We start from the raw sequence: 20,459 nt of genomic DNA on the forward strand, positions 1-20,459 counted from the left end.
TGGGGGGGGTTGGAGGGTCTTGATGCCACAGCGGCTGAGTCAACACTTTACACAATCAGGGTGATGGCTGAGGTGAGGGGGAATGGTAGTTGTGTGCACATCAGCAAGATCAGCAGCAGTGCCACCCTATTCCCTCCCCGCTCCCCTCCCCTCCTCGCACGCCTCCATCAACTGACGCTATCACATGACAGGGATCTTAAGTACACAACAGGAAGTGGCTCTTCAGACAGTTTGCTTTGCTCCGTTTCTCAAACGGGAGTCTGAATGAGGTCGGGCCACGAGTCAAACAGAAAGAGAAATACAGATAGGCATTGAGACTTCAACAGCGTTGACTAATTTCACGCCACCAGAGCACTTTTTACTCAGTAAACGGTCGGACTCCTCAACACCGTGTTGTGATTCGTGCATTTTTTTTTTTTGGTCTGAGATTAGCCAGATTAAATGTGAATCTCATCATTTTGCTTCATCTAAAAGCTCATTTATGACCATTCAATCGATCAAAACAGCACATTTTATTTGTAAAGTCAGCAATTCTCATCACTAAACAATGGAAACGTTAAAAGAAATTTCCACGGGAAGCCTGCCTGTGCGCGTGGACTATATGAAATGTGACTGACAACATTATTACAGGCTATTACACAGAGTGTCAGAGCCCATAAGCTCAGTTACTGCCAGGCTCTAATTACAAGTGGATAATTGATCATAATCACAAGAGGATAAGGTGGGGGAGGAGAACAATCATATGTCTTAAATTCTTGCAATGAAAATGACTACCCTTGCACCAGAGCCTCTTATCTATCTAGTCTGGTACAGGCTGCTGGAAAGCGCCTCAGTGGCATACTGGGATTGTTCCCGGGAAGCTTACTTCCAACAGGCGAGAAGCGCCACCGCCAGGAGTGCAGATGTGGCTGACATTCTTTAGAAACAAAGTATGTTATCAAATCCAGACCTCTTAAGTTACTGAAGAAAAAAGATCTAAAGAGAAAAGAGTCCAGTTTAAAGCTCCCTTTAAACTGTCAGTGAGTCCTAAAAGAGCGCATGAATCGAACTGGCTTTCAGATTTTCACCTTCGTCCAAAAGAATTTCTCAACTACTATCAGACTGGTTTGCTTTTCACTCTTTCAACCCAAATTATTTTCCCAAAACTGACGAATTGTCACTCAGGTGTCCCACAAAATCAAAGTGATACGAAGAGATAGCTCGTTGGTTTTCAAGTATGTGGTTCTGTTTAAAGGGTCTACGCAGGTGATGCATGCAGTGGATAATTTTCTCTTGTCTTCATTGAGATTAAATCTAGATTAGCTTGTCCCAGAGTCTAAAGCCAACACCTACTCACAAGAGGAACCAAGACGAATGCACACTTCTTGCTTCCTAAAGCGACTCGGATTTAACAATGTTATAACAGTTCATGTGGACGCCACGTCAGGGAGCATTTTAAAGTGATGCCATGTTTGCATTGGATGGGTCTTTGCAAAGAAGCCATCAATTATTTAAATGGGAATTTGAGGTAGGGGGCAGTGCACCACAAATGATCTTCCTGTCTGAAACACATAATCAGGACCAAAAAAAGTGAGGCGTTTTCAGTTACATATAGCAATAAAAACAAGGTAAACAGCAAAAAAATATTACAGTGGTTTAAGTTATTGCTGGTCTTTTACTTTCGCATCAGGGAGCCAGAGTGATCAGAAACAGTCTGTGTTCTGTTCATGCTCCACACAGGAAGATCATCGATGACGCATCACCTCCAGCCTCCGTTTTCCATGTGAATAACTTTTGGATTCGGTGTAAACAAACACGCATGTCGAACTTCCATTAGCTGGTCGTTTCTGGTGGTAGAATATTTATACTAATGCCAGGGAAAAGTCAGAAAAGCTGTTTTTCTTCTGCATTGTATTAAGATCCATATTTGTGATCTGACCTGCTTACAATTTCCAACACAAGTGAAATAAAGTTATAAAAATGGCCTTTAAAGGAATAAGTGGATCTGTCCATCTGTTTCATATGCCAAATTACTAATTCTGAGAAAGTAAATGGTTGGTGGCATTTTTACTTCTGCATACGAGAGAACTAAATATATTTTTACATATTTATGTATAACCCTTATTAGGAACACATAATACGCTGCCATATGTAATAATATCCAGTTTATGGCATATTCTTACACTGTAAATTTAAGAAAAAAAATACTTTTACTGGTAATACATACTTAATAAATTCAGAAATAAAGTATCTTTTGCCAATATGGCTACATTTTGTCAAATATAAAATCTCACAGATTTTCCATAGGCGTTAGGAGACTCAGTTGGTTTTTAGAAGAACGTTGATTATTTTATGTCTCTGCTTATTTGGCAATTTTGAATTCTTATACTTTTAAAATGAAAAGTCCATCAGAACTACGTTGAACATGAGCTGATCAAAGAGGCCAAAGTTTCAAATAAGAAGAACCACTGACTCGTCCACAGCATCACATATGTTCCCCAGCATACGTAACAGTGGGTGTTAGGTGCTTTTCTGCATCGTCGTCCCAGATCCACTTTGAGTTTTTGTTCCTGAAAAATTCACCCTTCGCCTCAACTGTCCAAGCCACAGTTTTACAGTGAAATTCCTGGCAGCGTTTGGTTAACTTCACAAGTTTACATTCGTGATGGTGGGGCAGAGAGAGCTGTTTTACGTTTTCCAAAACACAGAACTGTTCTCTAAAAGTGAACTTTAGGGATTTGTTTTACTTCCCTTATGGTCCTGCTCTCTGCGGGTGGCGACAAGATAAAAATGGATCCTTGTCCGTCATTATGTTTCAATTTGCTTTCAACTTTTAAATTTTTTTCAATGAGTAGCTTTTTTTCCCCTCTAATAATAATTTCTTGAATCACACACCTCGCTTTTGAATGGCATGTTTTCTTGTGCTTCCCATTTTGAAGAGTGCCTAAGACAGACAGGGTTTAACAGTCACTTATTAGTGACTTTAAAATGCTTACATTTCCATAATTAAAAAAAAAGTGTATTTCCATATTTGTTTTATTAGAAGTGGTTCAATAACTGGGCATAAAGAATTTTATAAAAAAAATAAAAAAATAATAATCAGGGATTTTTCTCTCCAACTAAATGTTTATGCTACTGCAAGAAATAACATACAACAGTACAAATAATTAAAAAAAAAAGAATCCAATCACTCCCCATTCCATCTGCTCTCTGTCTCCACATCCTAATGTTACTCGTTTCCTCTGCTTCTGGTGCTAAAAAAAAAAAAAATCAGGGGATAATGATCTTATTTGCCATTAAATAGCCTCACTGACCAGTGTTCAGACGATGCAGCAGTAAGCCTGTCCTCCACCAGACAGTCACGTGCAAATTGAAATGTAATCAGATTATCCACCAGAGGGGAAACAATGTGGGCCCCTGAAAACTGTGGCTAAAGAGAGAAAAAATAAATAAATGGCTTACAGAGAGTGGGGGGGGGGAGAGGGGAACTGTCCAGGAGAGATGAACAAGATTACTAATCGCTGGAGTCATCAAAAACGAGAAGATGTTTCAAAATATTAACTAAAAACAAAAACTGCTGGGAAACCTGTTTTTCTTTTATTAAAAAAAATTAATGCTTCTTCGGAAGTCTTCCATGCAGAGACAGCCTAAAGAAAAAGGTAAAATAAATAAATAAAACCGGCCGTGTTTAACCCTAACTGGAGCGGCAATTGGTCTTTTATTTCGGAGTGTAAAGGTTCCACCCATCCCAACATTTAACACCTGTTTCTCTGAGCCTGCAGGGAGATAATCATCCTGAAACACAGTGACCTATCCAACCTCAGCCGAGCACCTTGTCACTAATGGACACTTGAGCAGGCCTATCATGAGTCACCGGGAATGAATGGAGCCCTTCGCTCAGTTGATGATGACTGCTGTGTCAAACAAAAACAAACCACAACCCCCGGCCGCCCCGCCCCCCCTCTGCCCCCCCTGCCCCTACCACCGCCACCGCCGCCTCCATCCGATCGAGCTCAGGCTCTCTTCTGCCCCGGTAGTCGAGCGCCGAGGCGCAGTGGGCGGAGGAACGGGAGAGAGCAGGAAATCCGCTCGGATTTTCCCATCCATAAGTGGGCCGATACGAAGCAGGCCCGGCTATTTCTGTTTGGGGCGGACTTGTGAGGTCCACATCTGGAGAGAATCTTGAAACGAGCACCGTTAAATTGTCCGTGAAGCTCAGAAGAGGACCCGTTTACAGTGTTACGTTTGTGTTTGTTTTTACCTACTCTTAACGCTCCGGGCCAGTTTGCCCCTTCACCAGTTCATACAACTACCCACCATCTCATTCCCTCCTACGTCCATAAACAAAACTTCTCATACCCATGTAATTAAGGCATTGCTTCTTTCTGCTTCAATAAAACAATAAAAAAAACCAAAACATTACATTACACACTCTTAGGCCTGTCATGATAACAAACAAAAAATCGGCCCAGAAATTATTGCGATAAACAATAATATTATTGTTTTGAGATCATTTTCATGTAACATAAAGGCATAATAATGCGAGTACACCCTCTGAAAGAGCAACCAAGGCCAAAACAATAAATACAATACATAGTTAAGTCTCCCTAAACAAACTTCTTCTGAGGCTTCTGAGATTCAGCCTTTGGTAGAAAGAGAGAAACACAAGAAAAACATGCAATCATGCAAATGCAAATGATTGAGCTTGTTTTAATTTATCATGAGACGAACTGATTTATTGCTTATTGTAACAGGCTTACACACTACTCCCATTTATCTTGGTTCTGATCTCTCGTAGGGACCAGGTAACTCTTAGAAAACATCACGAAATCAGACTAGTGACTGAACAGTCAGACGTTTTGTCAACCAGAAATTAGTCAGAGCCCGTTGCAACCTCCTGCTGACTCTTGTCTGTCCCTTCATGAGTCACATTTTCCAGAAACACAGATATTGAACTGCTGAACACATTCGCCTGCATCAGATTCTTTTTCACACCGTGGAGAAACCCGCGCTCCGACTAACTGCTCAACTTAATCCAAACTACATACCCCCATCAAGGACATTAACACTTGTAGGAAGGGTTGTCTTGTCGCCTGACACCTACTTCTTACGTTTTCTCCATACGTAAGTGCTTAGCTGAAGCAGAACTTCTCAATAAGGTTTTCTTTTTTGTTTGCAAATTTCTGCAAGAAAAAATATGGCCAGACTGTTACTGATTTCCTTTACGAAATCTTTAACCAGTTGCCCTAAAACAGCTCATTTTCACTTCGGGGCCACATCAAGATCATTAGTGTCCTGAGGCAGAATGTGTTGAGGTACTAAAATAGACCTTTCTCTGCATTTGATGTGTACTTCTAATGTTAGATATTTAACACTGAAGTAATTTGGCACTGATTTAGTTTTGGCCCGCTGGACTTGAGTTTGACACGTACCCTAAAAAACCTCTGTAGTACCAAAAAATGCATATCAAGGATTAGTCTTGGTATTAGAATCAAACTATTAGCTTTGTGACAGTCTCACTTGTCAGAACACACACACAAAAAACAAGTTTTCAACATTTCTCTACTATTATTATTATGAGAGAAGCATGAAAACAACTTGTTGCCAAAAAGAAGTAACATGACAACCAACTGCTTGATAGTGCGTTTCCCTCGAGGCATAAACTCGGGGAAAAAAACCCTCTGCTGACTCAACAGCTCCCTCTAGAGGGTTCAGATTTTGCTTCCATATGTTGCAGGAAGTTGGCAAGAGGACATCCCAGTACGGACGTCTTTTAAATGAAGTTTTACTCGAAAGGTTTCTGAAAGTGAAATTCTCCTTTCGTTCTGTTTGTTTGTTTTCTGATAAAAACTCTGTCCTGCAGCCAGGCTTCGTCCTCCATCATGGCAATCATCTCAAAAGGAAGCTCTGGCACAAATCTCCTGCACCCCCGGGGTGTGGGGATTGGCTCTCATAACACACTGACTCACTCACTCTGTCACCTTATCATTGGTAACGACTCCAGGTTGTTCTCGTGGGGGTCATCCTTTAGCCACGACGGGATCTTTCTTCCTCCCACACGCGTCAGCGCGGAGGATGAGGAACGCTATAAAAAAAAATACGCAATTGTGGGTTGGAGGGGGGGTAGCAGAGACTGAAAGCTCTGTTGGAACAGCAACACAAACGCACGCACACGTCTGGGGGAGCTGAAAAATCAAGATGTAAAACAGAGGGGGCTTTTAATTTTGTGCGCGCACGTCTTTTCAAAGTCCACGTACACACACTGCGGGCTGTTGACAGTGTTTCATACAGGCAGCATTGAAAGCTTGGTCAGCTGTACAGAGGTTCACACACAAACATGCATTGCTACATACATAGAGCACTTCACACACACACACACACACACACACACACACACACACGCACACACACACACACACACACACACACACACACACACACGCACACACACACACACACACACACACACAAAAAATCCTCGCTCTACTCTCTACAGTTGCTCATAAAGTGGAGACATTCACAAAGACAGAGGGGATCTATGGAGTATGGAGCACACATACGCATACACACGCAACAACTCAGTGCATAGGCAGTGTATTCTCAGACCAATCAATAATCCATTATGAACAAACTGCTCTTCACCTCCCGCCCCGTTCAAAACCAGCAGACAAAGAGGTCTGCTGTACGCTCCGCGATGAAGAGAGAAAAGGAAAGCACAGCTGGAAAGATCTGCCAAAAACACACACAAATACACGCCTACAGGCTGTTGGCAAAACACACACATGCACACACACGCACACATGCACTGAAAACTTTATTAAGGCCAACAAATGTGTCATGCCATGGAAAAAAAGCAAAATACAAGGAAGGCAATCTGCAAATGTGGCTTTCAGAGAACCTCCTGCATGTTTGGTGTTGATTCCCAAACATCTGACAGATTCAGAGCGGTTTCTGTTTTGCAGTAGAGACGCATGAAGTCAAACTGCAGGGAAGCGAGAGAAAGCAAGACTGCAATATTAGAGATTCTTCCTGCCCACAGCACTGCCAGCACCAATGACTCTCCGAAGATATTTGGATGCCGTGAGTTACAACAGCGTCATTTGGGGTAAATAAGCTATTTTTTGACATTCCGCAGGTAACAGGAAGGCTTAATGTAGTACATCAACATTTCATGGTTTTACCTTTTAGAGGTTTCAGCTTCTGTCTCTTGTGGCAGATGTTAGATTTAGAAATGACTGAGACTTTCTTTGAAATCTCAGAGTAAAGGTATCCAGACGGCAGCATGTGGCGACCCGTTGATAGAGACTATTAGCCCTCGACAAAGTTAACAGAATTGTGCAAAGGTAAGATATGATATGAAACATTGTACATTTCATATCTGTCATAAAAAGCTGCTGCATGTTAGTCTTCCATTTTTTTTTTTTTGGTAAAAGAAGCGATAAAACCCAACAAAATCAGTTTTTTTGTGTTTTCCAGAACAGGAGACCAACAGCAACACACCGAGGAGTAATTAGCCTTGATTAGATCTGATGGCGATGGTCATATTCTTCTACTTTGTTTTATCACAGAAAAAGCTTCGTGTTAAGACTCAAACTTGACTCCTACACAGGTTCCAGTCTTGAACTCGATCGTTGACCACTTTGGATCCACTTTCAGCCGAGTTATACGATGGTTTTCCTCCTTTACGCCCCGCTGTGTCAGAGCAGGTCATTCTCAGAAGCAGGAAAAGCAGTGGGGGGGCTCTGTGGCATTGTTGGGGTCTCCATTTCCCATCCCTATTCCTGGTCTCATCTCTGCCTACCCCCACCCCTTAAACCGAGCCAGAACAATGGAGTGAGTCCACGCTGTCTGTCCCCCCCCAACCCGCACCCCTCACGCCCCCGCCCCGATAAATAGGCTGAGAGGGGATCCTGCTTGCCCTGTTCTGTTAGCGTGAGAAGGGAGAGAGTCCATCAAGTCTCTGTTTGTGTGTGTGTGTGTGTGTGTGTGTGTGCATGCGCGTGTGCGTGTGTGTGTGTGTGTGTGTGTGTGCGTGTGTGTGTGTGTGGAAGATGGCAGGTGTTTTAGTCAACCCTGTCCTGTTACATGCTGGTGGGTTTGCTGGATGGGTTTAAAGTATTTGACTCAATGCCATAAAAAGTGAGTAAATAAAGGAGTTTAGACAAAAAAAAAAGTCTGAAAAATGTTAAGCTGTAAAAAACACAAACTTTTAAAACTTTTTCCTTTCTTAAAGTATTTTTTCTATACCTCCAACATTTTAGTAATCGAGCCTGAGCGATACCTGCCGGGACAATTCTGCTTCGTTTTCAGCCGACAACCACTGCCTTTTCTCAGGGGGCAAACCATCTTCAGCTTTCTCTGGGATTCACAGTGTGTTTGCATATAAGTGTGTGTGTGTGTGTGCGTGGGTGTGTGTGTGTGTGTGTGTGTGTGTGTGTGTGTGTGTGCATTTCCCTCCCCCCTCCTTCTCAAACTCTGCCTGTTTTTCTCACACTGCTCGTTAACCCCTGGTTGCTCCTAACTAAAAGGACTCTGCGCCACAACAGCCACCCCACTCCTGAACCGCAGCACTTTGTCTTTTCTCAACTGCATAAAATTCAAAAGTCATTTTTAATTAGTTTGGAGTCCAAATGGCAACAAAACCCCACACCCTTAAATCTCACCAGCCAAAAAAAAAAAAAAAAAAACAACAACAAAAAAACCCCAAAGTCCAAGAAATCTTAATCCTGAACTGCTGGGCTGGATGTTCTTGACCAACTGTGTCTTTTCTTTACTTTCTTTACAAAAAAAGACATTTCTGGGATATTCATACTCCAAGTGATGAAAAAAGTATTTACCCCACCACAGATTTCTTCTTTTTGTTGTTGTCACACTTTAACGTGTCAGAGTGTTTGACGAATGTTAACAGAGATGGTTTTAGTATATGATTTTTGAAAGATGGTGTAATTTCGTAAAATCATTTTTCTTAGAAAACGACATTGTTCTAAATGCTGAAACTGTCACTATGTCCTAACAGTACGAGAAAGATAGTTTGTGAAAAAAAAATAAAATAAAATTGAGTTCCCCCTGCCACCTTCCTGTGGTCCTCCTCTCATCTGTAGGTAAGATATTCTTTTTGTCAAATCTCATTTTAGTTTTATGGCAGATGTAATGGGACTTCAAAGGATTTCCACTTGTGCCAAGTCAACAGAATCTCTTCCCAGAAGTCTAAGGAGTCATTAAGATGCTTTTTCTGGTAAATGTCAGAAAGACCTGTGTGTTCGTTCTGGTTAGCAGTGCTTCAAACTGTTTAATTGAAGCCATTTCTGTCCATTCTTCTGAACCCTGGGCACTGAGTAGTTTCAGGCGTGGTTCCCAAACTCTGGAGTACAAAAGCCTCAGTAATGTTATTACAACCCTTTCCAGACTTATAGATGTTAATAAATTTATTTCTCATCTAATCTTGAATTTCTTTGCACTGGGGCATGAAGCGTCACTTTATGAGATCCTTCAGTCTACTTCGAGTTGTTAGCGATCGATCAAGGGATTTCTTGATTTTACAATTGAAGTGCTAACCAGGCCTGGTTATGGTTTGTGGAAGTGAAACTAAACAAAGCAATTATTACTTATTCAGCCAGGACTGAGTTTGTGTGGATATCTTTTTCCCTTTCATAATTACTCAAAAACAATGTTTTTGTGTTTTCACAGGACTGTAATGGTTCTGTGTAAGGAAATGTTAACGTTTTCTTTTTCTTATTATTATCCTACATTAAAAGTGAAGGCAGTACAGACTGGAAGAAGAAGATGGAGCACGAACAAGAGCGCAACAAGAGGCCGGTTAGTGGACAGGCCGATCCTCGTAATAGCTTCTGATTTAAGTCTAAATTGAAACACCTCCTTCTGTTTTCACATCACTCCCCGCTGTCCACTTTGGTTTCGGCTGAACTTCCTCCTCTTCTTCCTCAGTGCGCCTCCTCATCTGTCTGCTGCTCCAAACGGCCCCTGCAGCTAATCCTAAATCAGTCTTTCTGAAGTGTAATTAGACCAAAGACCTCAACTCTGGCCACTGGTTTGTCAAGCTGTCGCACTTTCTGATGAAAGTGCTTCATTTTGTTGCTTTCTGAGGCCGGATTGTGAAGTTGTGAAGAGATGTTACACATGCTATAAAGTCCATGGATACTTTGTTATGTAACTGCAATTTAGTGGCTCATTCATGTCATTTTGTTACACCTGATTCTCATTTTAAAAAAGAGACCAACCTAAATTATGCTGTATTAATGAGAATGAAACAAAATTTTAGCATCATTCTTTCTACTAGAAAAAGGATGGGAAGCCCCATTTTATGTTTTCAAATATATAAAATGAATAATTTTACATAAATTCCATAGATTTTAAGAAAGTATGTTTATACTTTCTCACAAATTTAAGTTTGAATTCCACAAATTATGTTTTATTTGTGCTTGTCTCAGCACAAAGTGGTCCTAAAGCCAGAAAAGCTTCAAAAATAACAAAACCTCAATTTAATAAAAGTTTTAAAAATCATAAGCTGCATTTTAAAGAGTCACTGTTCATTGTATCACTTAAAGTTTATATTCAAACAGTGAAAAGCATCTATTTCAGATTTTAGCGCGTATATTTCAGCTGACTGATATGAAGTGCTGAAGCATTAGCATTAGAGGCTAACGGCTAGCTTGTCATGTCTGCTTCTTTCTTGTCTGTCACCATTTCTTTTCTCTCACAAACAACTAAAAGGTAGTTTTGTCCGACAGCACAAGACATCTTGGTTAGCTAGCTCTGTTGACACATTTGGGCTACGTTAGAGCCACTTCCTTTAATACTCCAAAATAAGACGGCGTGTCCAAATTCGGGGGTTGAATCCTTTGAAGAAGTGAAGACTGTAAAAATTGGACGGTCTAGCCCTCAGATTTATCCCGTCACCTAGCAACTGCGACAGTGCTAAACACAAGCTGGTAAAAATGGAGCTTTCATTACTTATTTAATCCCTTTTAATTAATTTATTTTGCTATCTAATTGAATTATATCAAAACATGTATATTTGTGCACATCTGTAGATCTCAATCATAGATACAGCATACTGCTAATCTTAAAAAACTCACCTTCATATTCTGCACTCGTGATTTATTGCACTTTTTCTACCAGACAAAGTCACATGTTGACACCAGCTGGATTCAACTATTAGCAAGACAGACTTCACCGTGCTCAAAACGTTGGTACCACTTTAACATCGCTAGCGCTAACACTCCTAGTAAGATACTGTCCTATCAATAAGTTTGCAACTGAAGGTTTCTGGTTCTGCTACCTACAAAAAACTAATTTGGGTTGCATTTTCAATTACATAAACAAGACAAGACTCAAGCAATATCTCAAATACTTCCTTCCAAAGGATGTTGACGTGAAGACGCTTGAGTTCACGAGAAAAGCCAAAAACATGTCTGCTAAGTCGTACATCAGCGCCTGCATTGACAAAAAGGCTGAAGAGCTGCATTGATTCGCATCCAGCGTTTTTATCGATGCACGGACTATAAAAATGATGAGTGAAAACACTCTTCGCCTGCCCCATTCACCGGGAAGCCGTGCCGCGCGTCTCGTTTTCAAACCTGCCTCCACCTGAGGAACACACATTACAGGAGCTGACAAGATCAGATAAGAGAACACAGATCTGCTTCGGAGTCTTTCTTGCCGCCTGCGCTTGTACAGGCGAAAAACACAGCCAGGCAGGATGGTAGGGTTTCCAGTGAAATCTCCTAGTGACTCTGCTACAGAAAGAGTATGTGGGCAGTTGTTGAGAGAGGTTCACACACTGCTTTTTTTGTACGTACATACTTAGAAAATGTAAAATATAAATATATTTTTTTAAAGGGAAAAAAGAAAAAATGCTTACAGACGAAAAGTCCTGGTACACAGATCAAGTTATTTTCACTTTTTAACAAAAAAAAAACATAACCCATGTGTAAATTTAAGGCAGGATTGTGGGCTGGCCACTTCAGCCAACTAAACTATCCTCCAGTTTGAGCTACACGGTCCCTCACATACTTTATATGAAAAAGAAAATGCATTATTTTATCATGCGAAAAACTGAAGCATTTATGTTTTCATATGAAAGTAGAGCATACCACTGGTTCACTTCATCGGGGCCCGTTAACATGCAAACGCTTAGAGGCGTCTTTCCGCTACAGGAAGCTTTTCTAGAACTGGGCTAGTTTTATGGGTTCATTATCACACTCTTATATTTGCAATGCATTTAACAAGGTAAAAAAAATGTTTAAAATATTTACCAGCAACACACTTTCCTCAGAAAAAGGCACAGTATAGAGGTAGTGTTTTTTTATTTACCAGGAACTTGTGGATAGAGAATTGTGTAGGAAGAGTCCTAAGTAAGTCCAAGGGGTTGATTTTTTTTTCAAGGTTTAAATTCAGTATCAAATTAAACTAATCATAGAAAACAAACCTGTTTTCTATGATTTTGATGTGATTTCACAGTAGCTGTGTTTCCATTATAAATGTGCACAAAACTCTGTCAATATTTTTGCTAACATTGAAAAAACACGATTTTGCAATTGCAGTGTTCCCATTAAGTACAAAAAAAAAAATAATAATTCACACGTGAATAACTTGGTTCACATGATAAGTCATTACAAAACATGCTGCTTCATCATCATTCTCCAACTACTTCCTGTTGTCGTCTTCTTCATGGTTTATGCCAGCGGCAAGATCCGATCATTGAATGTGTGACTTTTGTGGGAAAAAATGTTTCTTGGCAGTTTTGCAAAAAACCCAATTTTGATTGGTTGATAAAAACCACCTCATCCTCTTGCCAAAACTTTTTACCGTAAGACAAAAGTTTTCTTTTTTTTTTTTCCAAAATTGCTGTCTTTAGCAAAGTTCTTTTCAAAATATGAAATTGCACAATTATATGGTCAGTGGAAACGCGGCTATTGTACATAACTATTGCTGGGAGACTGAGACCAGTCAAAAAGCACATCAGTGAAGTCTCTTTAAAAAGTGGGGTAACACTTTATTTGAAGGGGGTTGAATAAGACTGTCATGACACTTTCATAAACATGACATAACACCTGTCATGAACATGAATAAGCCTTCATGAATATTTATCACTGTTGTCATAAAGCGTCATTCGGTAAATTATGACACTTTTAATACGAAGTTGACATTATTCAACATGTCTTTGTTATGACAACTTGACATTAACCAGGAAATCATTACTGTTTAAACTTTACCTTTAATAACATAAAGATACCTAATTTTTAAAGTGCAATCAGTAATTATTTTAGGGCTGAAACGATTCCTCGAATGATTCGAGTACCTCGATTACTAAAATTCCTCGAGGAAAATTTACCTGCCTCGAAGCTTCGTTAATTTATGTTTTATTAGTTAGCGCAACGTGTTCCGGCCGGGACTTCATTTGCGTTGCGCGGAGCTCTCACTTCCGCCTCTGAGTTGTTGACAAAAGCTAAGTCTCAGCGGCATAAAGTCCAATCTTCAAGATTGGCCCGTGGGGATTTTATTGATTGATGATAATGCCCGACTTTTTATCGTTTTTGGGGAACCAATAAGCATCCTTAAAATGACTGGGGGAATGCCTGGAGTACGGCAGCATTTCTCCTCCGGGGCTGCTGGTTGAAAGCGAACGGCGGGAAGAGCGCTGAGGTGAGCGGATAGCCTGAACAGGGCGGGCGGCTGAGTAGCTGATGCTTACCGTGTAAATGTAGCTTTACCGACGAACCGCACAATAAATTTCATATCCCGGTCTGAAGAAACGGGTGGCGGAGCGCATCGTACATGGCTGGTAGATGAGTTTCTGAGTGTGACCAGTGAAGGTGTCGTAAATATCCCGTATTGCTTCCCCCCGTGTTCGTCCCCCGGTCTAACGGTTCGTCAGTCCGCTGGTCTATTTCCTCCCCTCCACCCCATCTTACGTTCGTTCATTCACCCTCTCCTCCCACTCCAGGCGGCATTTCCCGTATTTTCAAACCCAAAGCGTGACAGGTTAGGTGGCAAGGTGAGTTTAATTAATCTATTAAACTCACTGAAGATGAATATATAAACTAAAAGCTGGATTGTAGACATTTTTTATAAGCATATTTGTGAGCCTGCCTCTTTGTTATTAAATTCAATATAATTTCAGATTTTTCTATAACTTTTCTTCTGGTTTACTTAGAAAGTGAGCTATTATTGTTACAGGTTAGTTTTCTAAACTACAAAAAAGCAACTGTTAGGGATGCTCAAATATGAAAAATTGGACTGATATTGATATCTGATAGTAACACCGGTATTATGCCAGATTTACCAATATTCCATTTTATTTTATTTTTTTATCCGATTACTCGATTAATCGTAAGAATAATCGATAGATTACTCGATTACTAAAATATTCGTTTACAACAGCCCTAAATTATTTTATAACAAATTTATATCAGTAATGATTTCTTGGTTAATGTCAAGTTGTCATAACAAAGACATTTTGAATAATGTCAACTTTGTATTAAAAGTGTCATAATTTACCGAATGACGCTTTATGACAACAGTCATAAATATTCATGAAGGCTTATTCATGTTCATGACAGGTGTTATGTCATGTTTATGAAAGTGTCATGACAGTCTTATTCAACCCCCTTCAAATAAAGTGTTACCAAAAGTGGTTCCAGCTACGCCTTTTCCACAGTTTGTGATGACTCTGTAACTTCTGAATTTGGAGTTAATGAGACGGAGTCATCAGTTACAGTTTAGTTTCGTAGAAAAATCATGGTTTTCAAGTCCATGATGTAAGCGTCTCTGTCACTCTCGGTGTCTGAGTAAGACCTTGGCTGACACAGCTGCAGTGGGGATGGGGGAGGGCAGGGGGGGGCTACCGCTCAGCTTCTGCTGCTGCAATGGCCCTGTTCCACAGTGGGGGTGATCACAAAAATAAAAAATAAAAAAAAGGCCAGAACAAATTAAAGTTCTGGGGGGAAACATTTCAGATCTCGTAGTCGAAAGGGGTCGTAAAATGCAGTTTAGAACTTTAAAGCATCTTCCTAGTAAAAACACAAAAGAAACAAAATAATAAACATTTTATAGTAACAGCGTTTTAATGCCAACTGCCCTTTTGCTTAACAGGCTAGTACAAGTTTAAAAAGTAGTGTTTCTAAAATAATTTGCACTGAATAATCACCCTTTTTTCTGTCTCCACTGCTGCTATAAAACCTCCTTTGTTACAACCAACCATCCACATCTTTGAACATCTGCGTTGCCAGACTATTCTTGCATTGCTTTGTGTGTGTGGAGTGCTGTAGACGGTAACTTCATCTATTCACTTAATGCCATGATAATGAGCACATGCCCCCCAAAAAATTCCACTTTTCCAACCATTTCTACCACACTAACACACAAATACATGCAAGATGGAAATAAATATTGCTTAGTAATCATCATAATAATATTAATAATAATAATAATAATAATAACAACAATAATAACAGCCCTGTTTTACTTGTCTGACCTAATGTGTCCATATTTACCACAATAAAGGACAACAAACTGCAGAAAGATGGCAGAAATGTATTTACATTTAACATTTTAAAGGAGAATTTTGACTATTTTTGCCCAATTTCTAACTCTAATTAGCTTACTTTAGATGCTGGGTAAGTAAGTCTAAAAGAGAATGGAAACGTTGACAGAGCTCCAAGTCTGCCCTCAAAATATATCTTTATGAATCGTAGCTAAAGGTCAGTTCACCCCTTCACCACTTTGTACCTTTGAATCTTAGCAATAGGTTTCATCTCTTTATATTTTAATTAAATTCCCGTAAACAAGCTGCCATCTCCTGGGGTACTTCAACCATTATCCCATCCCAGTTTATTTTTCTTTTCAGTTACGTATTTTTTATTTTTTATTTTTGTCAATTATGGAGATAACCGTCATACAAATGTTAAAATCTAACTTTTACTTTAAATCAAATTCTCAGTGTATTTCTAAAAACTTTGTATTACACTCAAGTTTGGTTAACATTGGTTGTTATCATAACTAGGGATAGTTATTCCTAATGAAATATACAAGATTAGGATCCCTGATCAGTTACGTATATTTAGATTTCCTCACAGAAAACTACAAGACAATAGAAAGCGTCTTTAAACCATTACGTCCCTCTCACAGTACAAAGCAGATGACTCAACTTCTAACCAAAAAATGTTGAGTAAGTAACAACCAAAGCCACACAAGTCCAAAATTGAAAAAAGGTCAAAAGGACAAAGATGACACACACAAGCTCAAAAAGAGAAGCTTTTAAAGAGCGTTTTATTTGAGAAGTCTGAGAAAAATAGTTAGGATTTTCTCTGTGGCAACAAATTTTATCTTCCTAAACTGCTTCAATTTGATCTTTCTTTTAACGTCTTAAAATTAAAAGACATCACACTCGATGTCTTTTAACTAAAGACTTCTCAAAACCTCTTCAACCACAGCAGACTAGTTTCTCTAGTATAATTCTAGTTAGTTCAAAGCTGCAAACTAGACATTTATTGCATAAAAAAAAAAAAGGTACAGCCAAATGTGATTTAAAAACATCATATTTCATTTGTATCTGGTGATTACATGTTTTTTTATGTGTGTGTAAGATTTACTGAATATATCTTGGCAATAAAGAGCAACATTCCCTAAACTCAAAAAATGTAACATCTGACGTACTCATGAGCCTGGAAAGTCATCTTTACGTCATCAAAACATAGTTTTAGTCCCTACAGAAGAATTATTGAGGGAATTTGAGAGAGGAAGTGCAAAACGTCAAAGTTTATAAAAAGTAAAACTAATTTATAGCTGACCATTAGCAGACCCTAAAGAAATACTCAAGAAGTTACATGTAAGCTCCACATCTGCCCAGGAGTTTAGAGCCAATAAGTAGAAGAAGAAGAAAAACAGAAACTGCACGAAACACTAGGGCTCCTAGAAAGAGGATAACAAGCATTGTTAGTACTCAAGAGTTTTTCAGGCAGTCACATGACTCATTATCTTGAACCTTGAGTGGGAGCTTATGCGTCTTGTTATGATGGACAGATGTGTAAGGAGACGGAGATCCCATCTGGGTCACATCTTATCAGGCCAACTTATCCACACCGATGAAATCATAGTGGCTTGTCAAACCCACCCAGTTAAAAGAAAAAAACAACAACCATAAACCAATAAACGGAGCAAAGCAAGGCAGCATCAGAACGACGGGAACAGATGCACGTCAAGGACTGCAGAGAAGGCAGCGCGGATAATGAGAGGGAGGGCAGCAAGGCGAAGATAAGTGGTAAATAGAGATGTAAAGTCGGCAGGAGATGGATGGGGATAATAGGAGCGGACTGGGAGGGAGAACGAAACGGAGATGCTGCAGATGGAGGGAAGGAATGGAGGAAAATGTAGGTCGTGATCCACACGCCACAGAGCTAACTCACGTAGCAAGGCCCTGACTCCTGAGGTGTTTGGAAAATTGATCAGTAGCATTTAATAAGAAGTTACCAGTGCCAAAATCACTATCAGCTGTGACTTAATGTTTTCTTTATTCTTATTAAATAAAAATACTTAAAGTAGAGATGTACTGGTGCTTTTTGTGTTGATTTCGAATTGTTGAGAAGCTGGCTGAACCAATTTCAAGTATTCACTTTAAAAGTTGCCGACTTTTTGTGTGATGAGCACATTCAGCATAATTAAATTCATAGTTTGTGTTGAAAAAATTGGGAAGGAAAAGAATAAAAACAAGATCTGTGCTCACTTTAGCCTTTTTGCTATTTACCTAAAGTCTTGCTCTCTCTCACTCTCTCACAGCCAGAATGAAGAAGACAAATCAGACAATATCTTTGTGCCTCTTTAATCAAAGCAGACCAACAGAGACCGTCTTTTGTTACAGGTTTGCTTTCAGTTGTTTTGTTGGGTTTTTTTAAAGTCCAACTGCAATGTAAAAAACAAATGAGTATGTTTGACATAGGTGTGTTTGTAAAAGGGTGGGTGTCTGGGTGCAGCAAATGACAGGTTGCCTCTTTCTCCTTCGTAAATGAATGTTTTAGTTAGGGAAGCTGAGAAACGTCCCGCTGAACTATTAGCTGTTACAAACTGAAAACAGGGATTTCTTACGACGGAGTGAAGAGATGCAACACTCGCAAAGTCAGGAAAGCTAAGAAGAAAGATGCACTGAGTAGCTTGTGTTTATATCAGTTAAATGCACTTCAAGAATTATTTTGAGACTGATTAAAATAAATTCTGCAGGTCTGCTTTAGTTTGTTCTCTCACCTCCTGAAAGTCGGTTTAAAAAACCCCCCAAAACAACAGATTGCACCATCCTGTTGGTAAATAAGGAGCATTCCTCAACCTGCCTGTTTGCAATAAAGCTTATCAGCTTGGCCTGATGTGTAGCTGTGATCTTACAGGAGAGCAGCAACTGGATCCGCATATGGCAGGACCTTCACTGATGGCCTGGTAAACGGTAGCAGGCCGTAGCTAATCACCTAAATAAATGGGAAAATACCATGTTACAGTGAGGATTTTCCCATTGATTATTTTACAAAGATATGAAAAAATTATTTGATTATAATGTATGAAATGGATCAATGCGACATCTGTCACATACCAATAATAAACTGTGTGGCTGAATGAAAATCGCCTTAAAATTAAAACTGCCAGGCGTATGAATAATTTCAGGCTAAGCTGTGGAAAATGTGGAAGCAAGAAACTGTAAAAAATAATTTTACTTAGAGATATATTTAGCCAATTATGCAAATTAGGCAACTTTTGGTTTTGCTTAGTTTTTTACTGAACCTGGAATACTGGAATGCATTCCCCTTTAGTTCAAACCTTAAAATATTTTCTATACTGAACACAGATTTTTTTGTGATTTATGAAACTGTTCTCCATTTGTGAAAAATAAAAACGTCTCTAAAACACTCGCCTTCTTCCCAGATCTCATACTATAGATGTGTTACAGCCTCAATGCTAAATTACACTGTTGTTCAGCTGCTTAGACTACATCTGCTAAAGCTTCTAAAACCTGCAGTCTTGTTATTATTTAGACAAAAAGAAGACTTTGTCTGATTTAACATTGATTCTTTACTTGCAGTCCCCGGCTTATTCTTGTTTCCTGTTTTGTCTTAGCTGTTCATATGAAAGTTTAATTCAGATAAAATGTAATACTTCGGTCATTCTATGCATATCAGCCTTTTGTTTCAATGCCGTTGACAGAAAATACTTCCAAATCCTACAAGTATGAAGCTGCAGTATGAACAGCATGAAGCGGTCTGGCACACTTTCTGACATTTTGACCTCAACATAAAAACACTTTTCAGAGCAGGAGCACATCCATTACAATGGAATATTAGGATCATACTAAGAAAAAAATAAAAACCATACAATGATGAGAGCAGTCGTGATTTCAAGAGAATAAATTTGTAAAACTAATTTTTAACAAAGTTATACTACTACGAGAATAAAGTCGTAATAATATGAGAACATATTATAATTTTATCACAATACTTATGACAAGCAAATTGTTCCAAATTTATTATGAATTTATTCAAGTTTATTTTTCTAATACTATGAATTTATTCTCAGAATTTTATGACTTCACTCTCATAATTATATTTATTTTTTTTTATTTTCTAAGCGTGGCCCTAATACTCCGTCATACATCCACAGTGACACGTATATTTCAAAATCAATAAAATAAAATCTACTTTATTATCTCACATTTAAACCTATTTGTTTCTAAGAGTGTCAGTGGCAGCGGCTTGACCTCTGAATGTTGATGATTTGCTTTCCAAAATTAAATCCATTTTTACCCCCCTCTTCATACTACCAGGGTCGTGAGGTGAAGGATTTCATACAAGCTTCCACGGGGCAAAGGTGGGCTACATCTTGAATGAATCTATCACAGGGTCAACTCAGACATACGCGAGATAAACCACAACGCATGGCCACGCTCATTTTTAGGATGTCCTGTAACGATTACATTTTATTTTCTTAAAACTCAGTGTTTACGAGGCAGGTATGCTACCGGTCACCAGTTCAGTTGGCAGGTTGAGAGATCCATGTCCTGAGTCGTTGCTTCCATCCACTGCATTTCTACACCCACTTAAGTCATTCCAGGGTCATGGGGCGAGGCTGTTACCCATTTGCAGCAGTAAATGAGTAAAAGCCTGGATACACCCTTGAAAGATCACCAGCCCATCACAGGGACATCATACAGACAGGAAAGACAAGCAGTTTAAGTACTCAACTCAAATCTAAGGGTGATTTGGAGTCTACGGTGGATCCAGCGTCTGATAGAGCTGCTCTTGTGGGTTGAAACCGGATCATGCCCAGAAAATCCACCCTGCATTTGAATCTAAGCAACATCTTAGTTTCAAAAATATAGCCAGAACAAATAAAACCAACTTCGTAATAAAAAAGAAGAAAAAAAAGATGAACTAGTCAAAGGAAGTACCGCCATCTGTTTAGCAGTAATCTATTCCTTTCCTTTA

At 39.3% G+C, this 20,459-nt stretch overlaps 1 protein-coding gene across 3 annotated transcripts in view; it reads right to left on the minus strand.

The window, feature by feature from the left end:
- znf516 (zinc finger protein 516) overlaps positions 1–20,459 on the minus strand; it is a 59,531-nt gene that overhangs the window by 21,801 nt on the left and 17,271 nt on the right. The gene's annotated exons all lie outside the window — the stretch shown is intronic.

This window comes from Poecilia mexicana, unplaced genomic scaffold, assembly GCF_051168715.1.
Source record: "Poecilia mexicana isolate PSO_F unplaced genomic scaffold, ASM5116871v1 scaffold_16, whole genome shotgun sequence".
In the NCBI taxonomy this organism is placed as follows: domain Eukaryota; kingdom Metazoa; phylum Chordata; class Actinopteri; order Cyprinodontiformes; family Poeciliidae; genus Poecilia; species Poecilia mexicana.